Here is a 13,128-nt window from a genome sequence, read left to right on the forward strand (position 1 = left end):
ACACAGAATGTGGTGAAGGGGCCTTAAACAGAAAGAACATTAATCCTATCACAGACATCTCATGTGCAAAAGTATAGTACCGTTGGCTGGCTTTGGTAACCAGGCAGACTGCCCAAGGAAACCACTGTTCTGTTGGTTTCTCTCTCTTTCTCTGCCTTTCCCTCTCTTTCTCTCTCTCTCTTTCTTTCCTACTCATTTATGATTAATTTCTTCACCTTGGAAGAGGACGACCAACGTGCCTTTTAAGAGACAGAGAAAGCAAGAAGAAACAACCATGATGTGTGGATCACCTCCGTGGTTTCTGCAGGATCCATGTACCATCTGTGCTCTTCTTGACGGAATATCTGCCTCTTCGAACTAAAAAAGAAACCTTATCTTGCTACCTCAAGTGCTAGTTATATTTTTATCGTGCACATTAAAATCAAACACAGCTATTAAAATAAAGAGTGTGGGTCTGGGTCCCAGCTAAGACTGTCCCTACCCCACCTCTGGGGCGCTGTCACGGGACCTGCCACCTTGGCTGCTATCCTTGGGCCCTGCCTGGGGGCCCTGACCGGGGTGAGCCGACCTAAGGCCCCAGGCCAGCTGCCCCGTTCAAGGCTTTGCTTCATTTTTGTTACTGCAGAAATGTGCTTGCTTATTTTTTCATCAACAAGGAGGGTTAATGGAGGAGTCTTCCAAGGAACAATTTTAAAAGAAAAAAAAAAAGTAATGTTAAATGTAATTTTAACGTTAATGTAAATGTTAACTGAGGGACAATGATATTGAGCTTGTATGTAAGATCTCTTTTGAAAAACAAGTTTGAAAACCAGTGGAATAGCTTGATAAAGCTAGACACATGATGACGATGAACACCCGTAAATCACATATTTAGGGGTGTGTGTGTGTGTGTGTGTGTGTGTGTATGCTTAATTGACTGAGCCACTCAGGTGCCCCCGCCTGTGTGTGTGTGTGTGTGTGTGTGTGTGTGTGTGTGTGTATGAACATGATGAACATGTGAGTCCACCTGAGTGTGTTTGCTTGGGTGCATATGAATGTGAGAATGTGAATTCCCAAAGATGGTAAGAGCTGCAAGAAGGCTCTGGAGCAGTGCCATTGGGACCCACCAACCCCTGTACCTCCTGCAAAATTAATCACAGGTGTTGGAGGCAGCTGGTGTCCAAACGTACCCTTCCGTAGCATCCTCGTGATAATTTAGCACCCATCGTGTCCAGCACCCTACACGCATAAACCTCTGTCATCCCCACAAGCCCCTACAGTAGGCCCTATTATTTCCTGTAGGGTAGTCTGAGGGGGCTCTGCTCAGCGCTCCTCTTTATGGTTGAAGCACCGTCCTCCAGTTCCCAGGAATACTGGCGACTGAGGGTCCCAGCTGGGTCTCAGAGCCTATTTACAGGAAGCCCTACGTAAGGCACTGTCCCCATTTTACAGACAAACTGAGGTGCAAAGAGATTAAGTTCTTGCCCAGGTTTACCTGACTAGCAAGTGAAACCAAGATGTGAACTTAGGAAGTCTGTTTCCAGAGTCCGTGGTCCTAAGCATTTTACACTATTGCCTCTTAAGAAGGCAAAGGTGGGCATGCCCCCGACCCCCACCAACCCTGTCCCTCCCACACCCCCTTCCACAATTTACAGTGCCCTGACCAGATTCCAGGCCTAGCAACTGAGTAATTTGCCAATTACTGTTTAAACAAGAGTTCTAGAAGGCTTCTATTCCATTGAGAAAGAAAAGGGGTGGGGAGGGTGTTGCAATTCCACGAGAAAATGGATCTTCCCAGCTGCCTCCGCCCCCTGACACAGGGCTAGCCTCACTCGGTGTCATATCCGAGTGTGTGTGAGTCTCCTCTGCTTCACGAGCGCACACAAGGGGAGCCGGCATCCATCAGTGTTTAAAGCTGTGTGTCTTGTCAGCTGAAGTTTATGTCAGCTGCCCTCTCCTGACGGCAGAAGGCTTCCCTCCTCCTTAGCAAGTGCACAGGCTAACATACCTTGACACACACTGAGGGGGTATTCTAGCCTCATGCGGTGAGAAATGCATGTGGTACGTTACGGGGCTCTTCACGTATGGTTTTCGCACAGGATCTGGGTGGGTCTATCTTTACCAGAGTATTTTCTCAACAGTGGGGATCGCTAATATTCAACTGTATTGTTTACTTTAAAAATGTTGCTTGCTATATTCTCAACATTTTAAAATGTACATTCTTTTTTTTAAAGGTCTATTTATTTATTTTGAGAGAAAGGGAGAGAGTGTATGCCCATGAGTAAGGGAGGGGCAGAGAGAGAGAGAGACAGAGAGAGAGAGAGAGAGAGAGAGAGAGAGAATACCAAGCAGGCTCCTTGCTATCAGTGCCATGAGATTATGATCTGAGCCAAAACCAAGGGTCGGATGCCTAACTGGCTAGCCACCCAGGCGCCCCTAAGACGTACATTCTTTTTCTTTTAATGTTTACTTACTTTTGAGAGAGAATGAGAGAGGCAGAGAGAGAGGAAGGCACAGAATCCGAAGCGGGTTCCAGGCTCTGAGCGGTCAGCACAGAACCCGACTTGGGCTCGAACCCCACTCAAACCGTGGGATCATGACCTGAGCCGAAGTCGGATGCTTAACTGACTGAGCCACCCAGATGCCCCTAAAATTGTACATTTTCAAGTTTCTGTGTGAAACTTTTGCTCAGCTAATTGCTATTTGGTTAGCAGTAGCTTGCCAATACCATATAAATTTCTCTCTAAACTTAGTTACCAAACTACTTATACAGTTCTTTACAAACAATTTTCAATATAAATAATAAACAAATAAAATCAGCTTTATCATAATAAATAATAGCTTTAAAATGATGGCACCTAATGGGGAGTTAATGTTCGATAGGTACAGAGCTGCAGTCCGGGAAGATGAGGAGTTCTGGAGATGGAAGGCGGTGACAGTTTGCACAATGCTGTGAATATGGTTCATATCACAGAACACTGCAGTTACAAATGGTTAAAATGGTAAATTTACGTATATTTTATCACCATAAAAAAAGAAAGATGGGGCTAAAATGACAGAGAACCGCTGCTGCAGAAAAAGCTTTACAACGTGAGGGACCAAAGCAAATAGTTGTAAAAGAATAAAAAAAAAAAAGATCACAGCTGAGGGTGAAGTGTGGTGCTTGAGCTGGGCCTGTCTGAATGAAGTTACGGGTGACTTTGATTTTCTTTTTGGTGCTTGTCTGTACCATTTACATTTTCTTTCTGATCACATATTATTTTTGTAATCTGAAAAGGACACGTGTATGTTATTTTTAAATATGTGAATGAGAAGAAGGAGCATGGGGTTGTAAATACCCCTACTCCTCCAGTCAGGAAAGAAGTGAGTTAAATGTAGGGAGCTGCTTCCAGGACTGGCTGGCCAAACCAAGAGGTGCAGAACTTTCTCCCTGGAGGCGTGGGGGGTAGGGAGGGGTAGAAGCTGGGTGGCAGGGGCGCTGCCCCCTAGAGATGAGGAGCCAGGGTCCTGGCTTCAGCCTTGCGTTTTACTAGGGCCCCGCATTCCTCACCTGGAGGAGTGGGTCGTGAGAAATGCTGGTCTCCCTGCTTCCTTTCATCTCTGTCCTTCTCTGGCTGGGACCCTTTTGCCCCCTAATGGAAGATAGCTTGTATGGGTGCAGAACAATGGTTAACCGTGAGTGTTGACCCGTGTCCTGTGTCCCACCCCGGGTAAATCATTTAACCTCTGAGTTTTCTCACCTGCCAAATGCTGGTAACAGCAGTCTCCATCCTGTGGGGCTGTATTAGTTTGCTAGGACTGCCGTAACAAAATATCACAGACAGGGCAGCTTAAACAATCAAAATTTAATGGCTCACGGTTCTGGAGGCTAAAAGGCCAAGATCAAGGTAGCGGCAGGGCTGGTTCCTTCTGGGGGCTGTGGGGGAGAGTCAGTTCCATAACCTCTCTCTCCCACCTGCTGGCGTTTTGCTGGTGATCACTGGTGTCCTCGGCCTGTAGAAGCATCACCCGCTGTCTGCCTCTTTCTGCATGTGGTGGTCTCCCTGTGTGCATGTCGGTCCCCCATTTTCCCCTTTTCATGAGGACACTAGTTGTATGGGATCATGCCACTCCAGTAGGACCTCGTCTTAACTAATTACATCTAAATGACCCTATTTCCAAATAAGGTCGCATTCTGAGGTGCTCTGGGTGAGGAGTTCAAATACGGAGTTTTCGAGAGACACAATTCAAATGAGATAATGCATTTAAGAGCTTAGCATAGCACCCAGCATATAGGGAGCGTTCAAAACTACAGCCATTCCTATTATCATGACATTTATCATTATAGTAATTGTCCCTGTGATCACCTTGTCACTGGCTCCTTCTTTTATCTGTTTCTCACAGAGACCTGGACAGCGTCTGTGCACAGGGCTTCCGTTGAAGCTCTCGTAAGACGGTACACTCCCCCACACTGCTTTTTCATAAGGAAATAGCTATTTTTTCCCTGACTTGAGGAAGTCAAACCTGCAAGCTTTGGAAGGCTAGGCATCAATTGAAACAAATTGCTAAACCACATTATTTTGATCTTTCAAATTTATCTGACAGCAGAAGGAGTAGGTTTCTTTCCTGTGCTGTACGTTATCTGCAGTCATTTGTAATTGTGTTTAAAGAAACAGGGGGAGGGCAGCCAAGCGGTGCTTAGGAACACAAGATTTGGAGACACCTGCATTTAGAATCAGAGGACCTAGGATGTGGTTCTGAGCTAGGCTCGCTGTGAACACCGTGGGAGCCCTGCAGAGCCTCTCTGCCGTGCTGAGCTACAATTTCCTCATGCATTCAATCAACAAACACGTTTTAAGGACTAAGAGCCTGTACTATACAAGGCACCAGAAGTACAGAGAGAATTTTGGGCCCCAGTCCCAGGCAAGGGGCTCACAGGCTCCCCGTCCACTGGGAAGGAGCAGATGGACACATGAATAACCCAGTGCAGGAGGGGAGCCCGTGACGTCCTCCACTGTTAACCTGGGGAGAGTGGTTCCTGCTCCTCTCCCACGCACCTCACAAGGTTGTTAGGACGGCGAATTCCTTGGGAACAAACCTTCCATATTATTCCTCCTGCCCGGCCCAGCTCTGGCTTATAGGAGGTGCTGGGAATGCTGGCTGAATTAACGGAACACCTAAATGGTGAAGATCGTGGGCTTCTGAGCCAGCCATATTCAGCAGCTTTGAATAAACTCTTGTCACTTGCTACCTGTAGGACGCCGGGTACAGCATTTATCTTTGCTCAACCTGTTTTTAAAAAAATCTATGACATGGTCATTAATGATCTAAATCCCTCATTCATTAAACAATTATTTATCAGGCACCTACCATGTCCCAGGCACCCAGCTCTAAGTCTTAAAGGTGGCACGATCTGTGGGGGTTACTGTTGAGAGGCAGAATGAGGGGGTGGGAGCTGCGATTTTAAATAGGGTGTCGAGGAGGCGTCACTGACAAGGTGACACGTGGGCAGAGATGGGACATAGGTGAGAGAGCTGGATGCAGCTCACTGGGAGGAGGCTTTGGGACACTTGCAGTTACCCATTCCCCACCCGGTGGCTCTTCTGAGCATCACATTCAATAATGTGGGTACGGTACTTAGGATGCTGCCTGCAAAGCAGTAGGAACTCATTAATTAATAGCTATTATTAGCATAATGTTAATAAATGTAATTGCACGGAGAAGCGAAGGAGATAGAGACTATGAATGTACTCTGTGCACAGGGCAGTCACACACTGGTTGTTATTATTATTATTACTGTAGTTGTTTATTACTGAGCCATGCTCCTGACCATCAGCGACCTGCCCTCCCGCCTCAGGCCCTAGGACTTGAGCTCCGGAGAGATGCCGATGGGAGAGACTGGGGAGGGGGGGTAGAGGGTGGGTTTCTCTCCTGCCTCAGGAAGGACGCAGTAGGGGCCCCCAGCCCAGCCCAACAATACATGCCGGGGAGATTTCCCCGACGTGTGTACAACGGTGATGCCAGCCATCACGGCAAGAATTTGGGGATCACTATTAGCAGATACAACAACTATAGATTCTGTTAATACTTCGCCTGTCAGTTCTGATTATTTATTGGGCCGAAAAAGCCTTTTTAGTTTGCAGAAGCCCTGAAGGCAGCAGAGTGGGAGAGTGTGACTCAATTTCTCAATCATGTGTGGATTCCATCCAACAAAGTGAACTCAAGTTTAGCAGTGGTTAAGAGCATCTACAGGTGTAAAGTGTTAGGTGCAGAGTGTGGCACCCGCGGCATGAAAAGCTGTGCTCCCTGCAAACATGGGAGCTGCTAATTCCTCCCAGGAGGCAAGTACGGCTCTTCCACAGGCTGACTGCAACAGGCAGGGGCAGGAGCCAAAAAATAAGGGAGAAGAGTCCAGAACCCTCTACCGGGTGTGAGGGAGGCGACGGGGGAGGGTGGCTGCTAAACTTAATGCCGAGATGACAATTAGGTTACAGTAAAAATTCCATGTTGAAAATGCTTCAATTTCCCATAAGGATACATGGGTGTCTTCATCTGCTCCAGAAGCAGAGCCCGGGACAGGGAATCTTGTGCAAGTGGGTTTTTAAAGACGTGTGCTCAGGAGGAACTTGTGAGGGAGACAGGAGGCAGAATAGGCCAAGCTGGGTGGTTTCAGGTGAGGGCCAGCCTCAGCCTAATCCTGCAGGGAATTGCGGAATGTGAATGGCACTAGTGTGGCTCCACCACACTGGCCAGTCGTGGCTGCAGGCCGCTGGGCTAGGGTGTGAGTCACCTTACAGGCTGGGAGGCTCCAATCGCCCGAGGTGTGAACCATCAGCAGGGACACCTGCACAGCTGGGGGCTGGGCAGACCTGGCCACAGCCCTAAAAGAGATCCCAGGAGATCTGGTTGGAACACCAACAGCATTTGCTGTAGTTTTCGTGTGTAATGCTGAGTGGTAGTTCCTGGGGTCATGGGAGTTTGAGCCAGACTAAAGGGAGGAACAGAAAGGCAGAGGGGTCTGTGAGCAAAAGCTTTCTGCCTTTAAGGTGTCAAATCCCCTGAGTGAATGGCAGCAGGTAGAAAGCTTGAAATTGTTCTTGCTTACAGAGTTTACCCCACTCTGCTTTGATATTAAACCACTACAATCTTAATACAAGTTAATTGGTTTGTTTATTATTGAGATAATTAAGTGAGATAGTATAGGTGAAACAGACTGGCACTTAGTAGGTACAGAATGATTGTTTTGCTGGACTTGATTCTGAATATTGCTTGAATAGAGCCACATAAACTTTGTTCTTTGAAAAGTCACCATCATGATATCAATAGTAATAATAAGAGTAATAATGATGATGCAGTTTGGGGGAGCTAAACACCATCATTACTTACCATATCAACTCTATGAAGTAGCTTCTATTTCCCTCCACAGATGAGGAAACTGAGGTATAGAGAGGTAACTAATTTCCCTGAGGTCACACAGTTCTAAGTCATGGACTGTGATCTTTTGTCTGACTTTACAAATTTGCATTTCCTGTTGTAGTTCATCACTGCCATGCCCCAGGCAATGATTCATTTTATCTGAGTTTAAGGGGTGGGCCTGTTAAGTTTATGTATAGTGTAATTCTCCCAGAACTCCCAGACTCTGGGATGGGGTGGAGACAGGTGGGGTGCAGAGGAAGTTCTGGGAGGGTTGGCTGTTGCTCCTGGAAACAACCAAGAAAGGCTCATGAAAGGGCCTATTTAAATAGGAAAGCCTGAGTGGCCTTGGGAGCTAGCATGCTGAGGTCACTGGGACAAGCCCCATTTTTTAGGACGCGCAGCAGACACATCACAGCGGGACTGCTGCAGAGCTTCTGACAAGCTCCTACTGATAGCCTCGAGTACAAAATCGAGAAACAGGCAGAATCATGGTAGTCCAGGGGATGGAGTCATGACTGGTGGAATGACCAGTCCCAGAAGAGGGCAAATCCTGGATTGGTAGAGTTTTCTCTACTTCTGGATGGGCTTCCTAGTGCTCTGTTTCTTAACTCATTCAAATTCAACAACCTTAAATGATGATACCACATTTAAATCACAAATGGGTGGCTGGTGCAAAGCCTCTAGGTTAACTTGTCTTAGAGAGTAAAACCAGGAGTCCAAAAGATCAGACGGCAGGAGAGATGGGCCAATTCTAGATGATGATGTTTAATGTGTGTGTGTGTGTGTGTGTGTGTGTGTGTGTGTGTGTGTGGTATGAAGTTTCCTATCCCGGTGAAAAATCGACTGCACAACTTCAGCACCACAGTAGGGCGAGGCAGCAGTGTGTGTGACAGAAAGAGCCCACACTCCCCCAGGACGAGGATCTCACTGATTTCCCCTAACTACCTGTTCCAAGTACCTGCAGTCGCTGAATTCCAACCAATCTGAGTGTACTCTATAATGCCCTCTTCTCAGGTAGAATGTTGGCAGGGGGAGCACAGGGGCAGTATTTGAGTCTTAGTGGAGATAATTTTATTTCACAAGTCTTGCATAAAGACTTGAAGTTTAAGGGACACACCAGCAAAGGCTGGATTCCTGTTCACCAGCAATAAAAGCAAATCTATCAATAAACTCTGCAAATCGCCATCTGCTGCTCTTCAGCACCTCCTTCGTGAGATCAATTAGAGATAATAGCCATTAGAGGTGACATGCCTGAACCTGAGGCTGCCCATCTCTTCCCAACAGATGTTATGCCCAGACCTGCAGCTGGTTGAGAGAGGCTGAGCAGAGGATGAAGAATGGGGCCATTATTGGAGGAACTTTGGATTGTTTCTACATTAGGGCCTTCCACGGGGAGTGAGGAGGCAATCACAGGAAATTGTTTAGAAAGAATGGGCCCTCTTCTCAAAATCAAAGACATTCCCCCCAGGAGCTTCTTTCAATTTCTCTACGTCCAAATGCTCTTGGAAGCCTCATAGTCCCCATGCAAACCTGGGGTGTATACCCTCAGTAACTTTCCAGGAAAAGTTGTACATGTACTGTATTTTCATAACAGGGTATAATGAGGTTACATTAATTTAGCCTCCATCCTAGGCACTACAAAGTAAATACAGTGTCATTTTCAGAGACAAATCAGAAAAACATTTACTACAGGGGGTCTACTGCTCATTAGAGCCATCATATCTTACTGTGATGTGCCCAAAGGATTTGTCCATTTGAGATCTGGTATGTCATCCTTGTTTTAAAAGACTGGAAACTGTAAAGAATTAAAAAGTGATCACCCAAAGCAAATTAAGGCTTTGGTTATTACCTGAATACTTAGCACATGTTACCAAGCGTGGTTTTTTCTTTTTTAAAGTTTATTTCTTTATTTTGAGAGAGAGAAAGTGCAAGTGGGGAAGGGAAGAGAGAGAGAGGGAGAGAGAGAGAATTCCAAACAGGCTCCACTCCACATTGCCAATGCAGAGCCCGATTCAGGGTTGAACCCACAAACCATGAGATCATGACCTAAGCTGAAGTCGGATGCTTAACTGACTGAGGCACCCAGGCTCTCCCCCAAGCATGTTTTGAAGGGTTATGGATATGAGCTGGTTAATGAATTTAGTGCATCTTTGGTAGAAAAACCTAATTAGAGGAGTTGTTAAGTCACAACATATCACCATCAGAGCTGGGCATAGAGGAGCCTGGCATTGTATCCTCACTACCCAACACATGGCACAGGGTGAGAGCGCATGGCATGGGTGCCTTGCAATTATCCACATGTGGAATTTCACTTACTGAACTGCAGGAAGACCGAGGACAGCTTCCTGGTCTTTACTGCCGTAAGCAGAATGGACTCCTCCCTCCAAGGGCCTTGGGCAGACCTTGGATAGTGACCAGCAATTTATTCATCTACTTGTCTATATCCCCCACTGGGCAGGGAGTTTTTGAGGGACAGACCACACATTATTCCTTTCTATGCTTCCAGCTCCCAGCCCAGGGGCTACTAAAGGAATGAGTAAATGTAGGAACAAATACATCTCTGACAGATTTAAAATACCCTAAGCAATTCTCAGCATTACTATTTGACAATCACTGGGACTTCTTGTTAATAATGTGAACTCCTTGGCCCTACCACAAAGCCATTGGATCAGAAGTTGTGGGTGGGGCTGGGAAATCTGAATTTTTAAGCTCCATGGGGGACTGTCATACATACAGAAGTTTAGGAATGTTGCCCTAGACCAAACCTGCTGAGCTGGGATTCTCAGAATGCTCTGGGCTTTTGATACCTTGAACGGCCAAGGCTAGCCTGAATTTCTGTCCAGGCAGAAGAGGGGTTTCCATGTGGGGAAGCATTCTGAGATCTGCAGGCCATAGAAAGGTAAGAGGCAATAACAGGGCCAAAAATCGGATCAGTGCCCTCGGAATCAGAGGCAGGCAGGACCTCCACCAGGCTATCGGTGTGCAGGTGGGGACACGGAATCCTATTTTCCAGGGTTCCCCAAGAAGGGTGGTGGGGAGGAGAGCTCCTGAGAAGACGAAACAAAGCTGGACCCCAAGCTAAAGCCAGAATCCTGATCTAGGATTCATGGAAGAAGTCTGTGCTTTAACACACCAACGAGGAACCACAGGCCTGGCTCCCAGACGAGAGTGTGCACACTGCATCAATTGAAATTGAGTCACGGATATAATTAATTTAATGTGTTTAAACGATTTTCCGTACAGTAAACATGCTGAATGAGGGTGACCCAGAATAAAGTGCTTGCCTGAGAGTGGAAAAATGGACACCATGTGTGCTCTATAATGAAAACTCTTGAGCAAATAGAAAATGCTTCAATTTATTTCCACCTCCCATTCCTTTCCTTTCTAACTCTTTGTTTATGGCTGAACTTGGCCTCTGTGGTCTCCTCGGACCGCAGAGACACTTTTTCTTTTGTCAGAAGGTGTCCTTTCTTCAGAAGGTGTCCTTTCTTCTCTGATCAGAAGACAATTTTAATGAAACCTGTCTACAGCCCAGTGAGAAGCACATACTAATATGTGACAAAAGGGATTGGGAGGAAGGGGGAAAAAAAGGCCAGAACCGTTTCACGACTCAATCCCTTTCTCAAGTAAAGGGGGACGTGCATGATGACAAGGGAGGTGCCACCAGGTGTGGCTGGGACAACGCCATCTGAGCAACCATCCTGGCTCTGCCAAGCTATCCCTCCATGTGACTTTGAAAGCTCCCTCTCTGGAATTCAAATACTCATCTACAACATGAGGGGGTTGAATTCGAGGATTTTAAAGAGCGCTGCCTGTCCAAGGGGCACCTGAGTGGCTCAGTCGGTTGAGCACCCAACTCTCGATTTCGGCTCAGGTCATGATCTCACGGTTTGTGAGATTGAGCCCCGCATCAGGCTCCATGCTATGTGTGGAGCCTGCTTGGGATTCTCTCTTTCTCTCTTTGCCCCTGCCCTCTCTAAAATTAAGAGAAAAAAAAAAGATAAAATAAGAATGCTTTCAGTCCTGATATCCACTGAGTTACGAATCACAAACTGGAGCAGGCATAAATATGTGTTGAGGAATTTCTCATTAAAAAGAACCTCATTTTCAAACCGTTTCAAGTGTTCAGATAGTCTTACCGAATTGCTCATTAAGCAAGGATTATGTATTGTTTGGCTCCGATGAAAGGGAGCACTTGGAAATAGTTATAAATGATCTCCCACTGAGATACATCACGCATCTGGTCAAAACGCCAAGTTCCAGGATGAGGAGGGACGCAGAATGCTTCCTAGATCCTGTAGCTCTCTATCCAGCCGGTTCGGCTAGAGAGACTATGGATTCCCTCTATTACATAAGAAACAAATGGTGGCAGGATGATCTGAAGCAGTGGGCCCACATTTTGTGACAGCCTTGCCACCGTGGTGGGAACAGGTGAGTCCCACCCTCTCTAAGGCTCAGTCTGCGTTTCCACCAGCAGAGGGAGGACCTCTGGGGTGGGGCCATTCTGTGGGGGTGGGGATGCCTTAGGGGCTTCGAGAAGGGAGGCTGAACAGGCAGGGCCCTGGGCTCCTTCTCCTTTCAACTGAAGTGCTTCTCTCCAATCTGTATTACATACCAGCACCACGTAAGACTGATTGTACAAGAGGTTCTAAGGATGAAAACATTTTTTTTTGAAACCAAATCTTTGAAAGCTGTTCAAGCTTAACGTCTGAATCCAGGATGCACTATAAACACCGGCGCTGCCCATAGTTATTCAGAGCCCTTACTCTGAACTGTGGGAGCAGAGGCCAAGGGCTGTCAGGTCAAGGGTGGCTCTACTCCGGAATCCTCCTTTTCAGCAAGTCTCAGCAGCTGCCCACCGCCCAGAGCAGCGGCGCTCAAACTCCAGCGCCGTTAGCGTCACTGCGGGGTCTGTTAAACCGCAGCGGCCGGGCCCCTACCCGAGACTCTGGTTCAGCAGGTCCAGGGTTGGGCTCAAGAATGTGCATTTCCAACCAGCTCCTAGGGGACACGAGTGCTGCTGGCCAAGATGCACTTTGACAATCACTGGAGTATAAGATAAAGGCCAGCGTCCTTAGCTTGTTCCTTCAGAAGTGCCCCAACTTACCTTCCCAGCCTCGTCCTCCTTTCCAATTATCTCAACAAAGTGATTGTCCCTGCACACACTCACACATATCTCCCTCGTTCATACGCTCCATCTGGCCAGACTGTCAGCCCCCTCTCTCTGCATGTCTAAGGCGTGGCACCGAAGCTACCTCCTCCAAAATGTTCCATGAAGTTTTCATCGATGGTCACAGAAACCCCTCTGGGTTCATATAGTTTGTCCCATGATGCTGAGCCCTTTTAATTCATATTATCATCTGTGTCCAGCTCTCGCCCCTGCATTTGGACCGCGGGCTCCAGGACAGAGAGCCCATCTTATTTACCTCAGCATTCACACCATCGTCTACACCCTCAGCACCTGCACAGGCCCTGCCTACCAGACCAACAGGCAGCAAGCCCGAGAACACACACAAAGGAATATGAACATTTAAGAAATATACCAATCAGCTCATCTTGTCCACTCTTCTTAATATCCCAAGATAGAGACGGATTCTCTAAATGGCTCTTTAAATTAGAACACAAGATAGGATTTTAGCCATTTCAATCTATTCTTTAGGCAAATTTTCCTTCTTTTCTGAGAGCAGAGTCAGTGACAAATACATCATCATGAGGCATTAACTAAGTGCCACTTACGGCCATTACCAGAAGGTA

At 46.9% G+C, this 13,128-nt stretch overlaps 1 protein-coding gene across 1 annotated transcript in view; it reads right to left on the reverse strand.

Annotated features, from left to right (window-relative positions):
- The window catches only part of GABBR2 (gamma-aminobutyric acid type B receptor subunit 2), a 347,460-nt gene that overhangs the window by 123,024 nt on the left and 211,308 nt on the right, over positions 1–13,128 (reverse strand). The window lies entirely within an intron of this gene.

The sequence above is a fragment of the Lynx rufus genome, unplaced genomic scaffold, assembly GCF_022079265.1.
Source record: "Lynx rufus isolate CCGP_SWC_20201006 ecotype Redwood Valley unplaced genomic scaffold, mLynRuf1.p SCAF_10, whole genome shotgun sequence".
Classification (NCBI taxonomy): domain Eukaryota; kingdom Metazoa; phylum Chordata; class Mammalia; order Carnivora; family Felidae; genus Lynx; species Lynx rufus.